Source organism: Pundamilia nyererei, unplaced genomic scaffold (assembly GCF_000239375.1).
Source record: "Pundamilia nyererei isolate P.nyererei 1_Seehausen unplaced genomic scaffold, PunNye1.0 scaffold00083, whole genome shotgun sequence".
Classification (NCBI taxonomy): Eukaryota; Metazoa; Chordata; class Actinopteri; order Cichliformes; family Cichlidae; genus Pundamilia; species Pundamilia nyererei.
In genome coordinates this window covers 922,461-928,779 of record NW_005187484.1, presented here as the reverse complement: position 1 = coordinate 928,779, position 6,319 = coordinate 922,461, and positions in this window count along the sequence as shown.

Here is a 6,319-nt window from a genome sequence, read left to right as displayed (position 1 = left end):
CAGTCTCTATGGAGATGGGTTTTTGGGGGGGTAGCAGGAGGAGAGAAGCTGCAGAGAGGTGTGTAAGACTGCACACCTGTTCTCCCTCCTTCTCCAACCTCACCCAATCTGTGCATCTTAGGTGACAGATGACAGGTGGGTAGTCGCTTCTCCTGACTCTTGACTTCAAGCCATTGGTATTAAAGCTTTTTCACATGACTGTAGTAGTTCTAGTTCCCAGTCTGTTGATCCATCTGATTCATCTTTTTGGTTGTACCTGTTTGTTTTTGTTTTTACTCTACATCAGTCAGACACTTTAGTCTATAGTGCCAATCTTGTTGAATGAATGGATAAGGGGATTGAAAGGGGTTTTATAAAATCAGTCTTGCTGTTTTTATATTTGCCTTCATCAGAGGCACTAGTAATAGTTAAATTACATTTCAAAAAGGTTACCAAAGGGGATTTATTTGACTGTACAAAATTAACCCATAAGAACCCACGGTGACACCTTTACACATTGAGGAAAGTTCCTGTTAAATTTTCAACGTTGACTTGCTCGTAGTTTTCCTGACACTGGACCTTTTATGGGACATTGAGTATTTTATTTGGGGTAGTGTATATTGTCTATGAAACAAAATATCCAATGCCCCATAAAAGGTCCAGTGTAATGTAACAAAGCAATAAACAAAACAACAAAATACAAAAAAAGATTTAAAAATGTGCTTATCACTTCCCACAAATATGATACACAAAAAGGGTTGAAACAGCAGGCGGCACTTAGAATTGGAGATTATGTATCGGAATTTCAGGAGCAGGACCACGCCTCCAAACATGCTCCTTCCGGCTGTCATCTGGGTTCCCCCAGTTCTGCAAGCTGATCGTTCTTGTTTACGTGCCCCACCCTCCCTCCCTCCTTCTTCTCCATTCTTCAACGTCTTCAATTCTATTTAGTACACGGGGATCTGCCAGGCCCGGAAGCCATAGGCAGTCCCATTCGAGGTCTTCCCCAAACCGCAGCTCAATTCATGTCAAAGCATTCACTTTTACCTAGTAAAACACTGTCAAAGTTAAAATGAGGACATGGGCCCAGCTAGTGAAATAATAGATTTGAAGAAGTGTGCATGAAGAGAGAACATGGAACAGCTTTATCAAGTAATAGGCTACAGCTCTGTTAAAGACACTAACTAAATAATAAATAAATACATAAATTCTACTGTAAAAACATTTCTTTAAAAGAAAAAACCCTGTAATTTTAGTAGGCCGAATCTGATCTACACAACTGGCGTCTGATCTTGTCAAAGCTATGTAAAGCTTGCAATATGTCACAAATACAACAACAACTAATAACAGTGACGTGAGCAAAGTTACCAAATCTTAGGTCCAGAAAAGCTTTTGCCGTTTGTATTTGTTAATTTATTTGTTAATTTATGTCAACAGATATTTTTTTTATAACTAGAACCTGAGTAACATTGGCTTGAATACTTTAAACAGAATATGTTTTGACAATAGTGCCAGTGTGACACTCAGCACTGCATGCTAACACATGCACTTGCTGTTGTGCTTATGGGAGCCTGGCTAGGCTCACAGTTTTCACATAAAGCCCATCCCTGAATGGGTAATTATCTCAACAGGAAAAAAAGCTACAAGGTATCTTTTGATTTTGAAAACTAAAGCAGTGATACAGTGGGACAAAAAAGTATTTAGTCAGCCACCGATTGTGCAAGTTCCCCCACTTAAAATGATGACAGAGGTCAGTAATTTGCACCAGAGGTACACTTCAACTGTGAGAGACAGAATGTGAAAGAAAAATCCATGAATCCACATGGTAGGATTTGTAAAGAATTTATTCGTAAATCAGGGTGGAAAATAAGTATTTGGTCACCTCAAACAAGGAAAATCTCTGGCTCTCACAGACCTGTAACGTCTTCTGTAAGAAGCTTTTCTGTCCCCCACTCGTTACCTGTATGAATGGCACCTGTTTGAACTCATCATCTGTATAAAAGACACCTGTCCACAGCCTCAAACAGTCAGACTCCAAACTCCGCCATGGCCAAGACCAAAGAGCTTTCGAAGGACACCAGGAAAAGTATTGTAGACCTGCACCAGACTGGGAAGAGTGAATCTACAATAGGCAAGCAGCTTGGTGTGAAAAAATCAACTGTGGGAGCAATCATCAGAAAATGGAAGACATACAAGACCACTGATAATCTCCCTCGATCTGGGGCTCCACGCAAGATCTCATCCCGTGGGGTCAAAATGATCATGAGAACGGTGAGCAAAGATCCCAGAACCACACGGGGGGACCTGGTGAATGACCTGCAGAGAGCTGGGACCAAAGTAACAAAGGTCACCATCAGTAACACACTACAACGGCAGGGAATCAAATCCCGCAGTGCCAGACGTGTTCCGCTGCTGAAGCCAGTGCATGTCCAGGCCCGTCTGAAGTTTGCCAGAGAGCACATGGATGATACAGCAGAGGATTGGGAGAATGTCATGTGGTCAGATGAAACCAAAGTAGAACTTTTTGGTATAAACTCAACTCGTCGTGTTTGGAGGAAGCAGAATACTGAGTTGCATCCCAAGAACACCATACCTACTGTGAAGCATGGGGGTGGAAACATCATGCTAAGGGGCTGTTTTTCTGCCAAGGGGACAGGACGACTGATCCGTGTTAAGGACAGAATGAAAGGGGCCATGTATCGTGAGATTTTGAGCCAAAACCTCCTTCCATCAGTGAGAACTTTGAAGATGAAACGAGGCTGGGTCTTCCAACATGACGATGATCCAAAACACACCGCCCGGGCAACAAAGGAGTGGCTCCGTAAGAAGCATTTGAAAGTCCTGGAGTGGCCTAGCCAGTCTCCAGACTTCAACCCCATAGAAAATCTGTGGCGGGAGTTGAAAGTCCGTGTTGCTCGGCGACAGCCCCAAAACATCACTGCTCTCGAGAAGATCTGCATGGAGGAATGGGCCAAAATACCAGCTACTGTGTGTGCAAACCTGGTAAAGACTAAATACTTTTTTGCCCCACTGTATGTGGAGTAGCCAGACTAAGCTAGCTTAGTTACCAAAAAAAGTACATACAATAGTAAAGTACCTAACTCAAAACTCGTCATACAGTTAACTTTATTCCTGTAGATGTTTATTGATATTCATTACTTACTTGCTGGCCTTGATGTGCCATAAGAAGGCAAACAGTATAGATGTTAACTTTAGGTACACATTAAATAAGCGGTAACCTGAATTCTAGGCATGCTGGCAAGTGTATTTTGTTTTCTCTTGAAACACTCAGACTTGTTTCCATAGGTTTCAAGTGTTTCTGTGCTGAGCCAAGCAATGCTGTTTTGGCTTTTAGTGTACCTTGGAACTATTAATAATCTTTTAATTTAATTAATCTAAATCTATCTATCAAGAGACACTTGTTCGATTACGGGTTTTTGGCTACTAGTGTTGTGCAGGTTTTGGTATCGATCCAGTGCCAAGTAAATACAAGTTCAGTATTGGTGATACTGATAATTTTAACTTATGTAAGGACTTATGTAAGGAAGAGTAGTGTGTCAAGATTTATGAATGACTGATGAATCATCATTGGTTTGCCAATTATAAACACACTCTAGGGACCATTAAATACTGGTGAATGTACTTTGTACCATACTTTGTTAATGCAACAAATTCCAACTTTCAGCTTTTTATCAGTTTTTTGAAGACCTGAAATGTAAATTTGTCTGTCTTTGAAACACTTCAAATACATAATGATAAAATAGAAATAAATAAATAAGACAGAATATGTTTCTGTTCTAATACAATAATTAATTCATTATTATATTTATTTATTAATTTAATCTACAAATAATACAATATAAAGGTAATCAGTCTGTTAAAATAACAACTATGATGACCAATAATACGTGAGTACAGAGTCAGTCTCTGTGCTGGGGTTCTAGAGCTGCCTGAGGGATATCTTTCCTCCTGTTCGTTTCTTTTGCTTTTCCTTCCAGGAAAAAACTTTTTTGTGTGCTCCTTCATATCTTTATATAAGTTAATAATGGTTGAGGGACCAGGAGAAAATTTCCTTCCATCTGCTGCGCTTTCTTACTGCAGCCTACATGTTGCTACTCAGAGCCGCTGAGTCACATGACCGCAGGACAAATAAACACACCAGAACAGGAAAGAGGGTGACAAAACAAAATGTGCAAGCATCGGTCCTCTCGTGCAGAGAACTGGTGATTGCACAGACATCTAGTGCTGTGTGATACTGCAGATTTTGGTACTGATCTGATACCAAGTAAATTCAGGGCCAGTGGTGCTGATCCCAATACTGATACAGATACTGATACATTTAACCTATAAAGGCAGCATGTCATAATTCATGAGATAACTCTTAGTCAATTTGCAAATTCTGAACACATTTTATTTAACACTGCAAAATTATGAGTTTTACTTTCCACAATAATGACACCTTGCAGCTTTTCATGTATTTTTAAACTGGGTTTTCTAGAGACCTGAAATGTAAATCTGTCTGTCTCTAAAGCACTTAGGGTCAGCTTGCTGTTTAAATGCTCTATATGGTATAAATAAAATAGTTGTGACAGGTAACACAAAAAAAGATCAGACATTTTTGATAGGGCATGTTTGAGGTGTATTTTTTCATAAAAAAAAAAAAAAGAAAGAACTTTGAAAATCAAAACAAAGTATTGATCCTATCCCTCTAGTATGAATCTTATACCAATTCAGCATTGCTATCAATACAGTTGGATAGATTTGAATTGGATAATTGGTTTTGCTTGACTGGTGATTCAAAAGCAGTGATGCTGTGAGACTTGTCATTGTGTGTTTCGGGGGTTAAGGGAGTCTCAGCACCAACTGACAGACTCTTCTGGCTTTATCTGTTTGTTTTTTATTAGCGCTGTCACATTACAATTCATAATAATGGTGGTCAACAAAATCCCAACAATATTATTGCAATACATGTGTGAAATGTGGAAAGGTATAATAGCTAATAAGTTTTAAAGATATTAGGTATGATCTGTAAGTATAACTGCACAAAAGCTTACAAAAACAACAGTGATATAATCAAGTCATGATCTGGGTTATAAATGGTTATTGTCAGTGCAGTATTATCTTACCAACAGTAATAACTCCCTCTTGTGAATGTAGCATTGGAGAGTTAGGATTCGGAAGTGGGTTAGACAATCTATTTTTTTTTTAAATGTGCTATCAGGTTTATGGCTACTATCCCAGACCCCAAAAGGCAGAGTACCTACCTAGCCTACCTAGACCACATTGTGTTTAAGTGGAAATGCCAGAATTTCCCTAAAGGACATCTGACCTGCACATGTGGCGGGTGATCCTCAGGTGAGGCCTCTCTGTTGACATGATTAGATCTCATGCTGGGATGTTTTGGGAGGCAAGATATGGCAGATGACCAGGTCAAGCACGGCAGCTCCACAGGATGCCGACAACAGGGGCACCGCACAGAGCACATGGGTTGACGGTGTAGCCTCGCTCCCTCTCCAGCTGCTACACACTGACCACACATGGTGTGAGAGCATGGCAGGATCAGAGTGATGTCATAGTCTTGTTTACAAGCTGGACAGTGGGGGAACTGCTGCAAACAATCTGTGTCTTTGCCCTCATCCTCTCCCCTTCTGCATCTTCCCACAGTCAACTCCTTGCTCGTTATTTCAGAAGAACCGTGTTTCATTGCTATTTAGGTGTTCTGTCTAAATGCAATGTCATTGTAGATACACTACATCAATTTTTTGTTTGAAATCCACAGCTGTCTGACTGTATGTACACAGCCATGGTCTTCACAAGGCATCAGTCAGTAGAAGCAGAATTCGAAATCCGTTCTTCCAAACAAAAGAGACCACGCGTGCAACGTCTGTTTATAAAGATGTCCTTTTAGCAAACCGCAGAGATGTTCGAATGGGAAGTGGTATCCTCCTGTGGCCTTTCACAAAGTGAAACTGCAGAATAGGAGGAGCCCAGCTGAATAGATGTATTCTTGTTGTGGTGTCCAGTATGCCTCCCAGCTGGTTATGAAGGGGTGAAACCGGTGGAATGACCAAGCAGATAAAATATGGAAAGACAGAGAGACAGACAAAGAGAGAGAGAGGGAGTAGGAGAATATGATTAGTGGGGAGCAGGAGAGAGGAGGCCAGCCTTTTGAAAGGTACTTATTGCCTGGCGTTGCCATGGTTATGGCTCTTCCTGCAGAGACTCACAGCTGCAAGATAATGCACCACAAAAACCCACTAGTGCATGCAGGCATACAAACACACACACACACACACACACACACACACACACACACACACACACACACACACACACACAC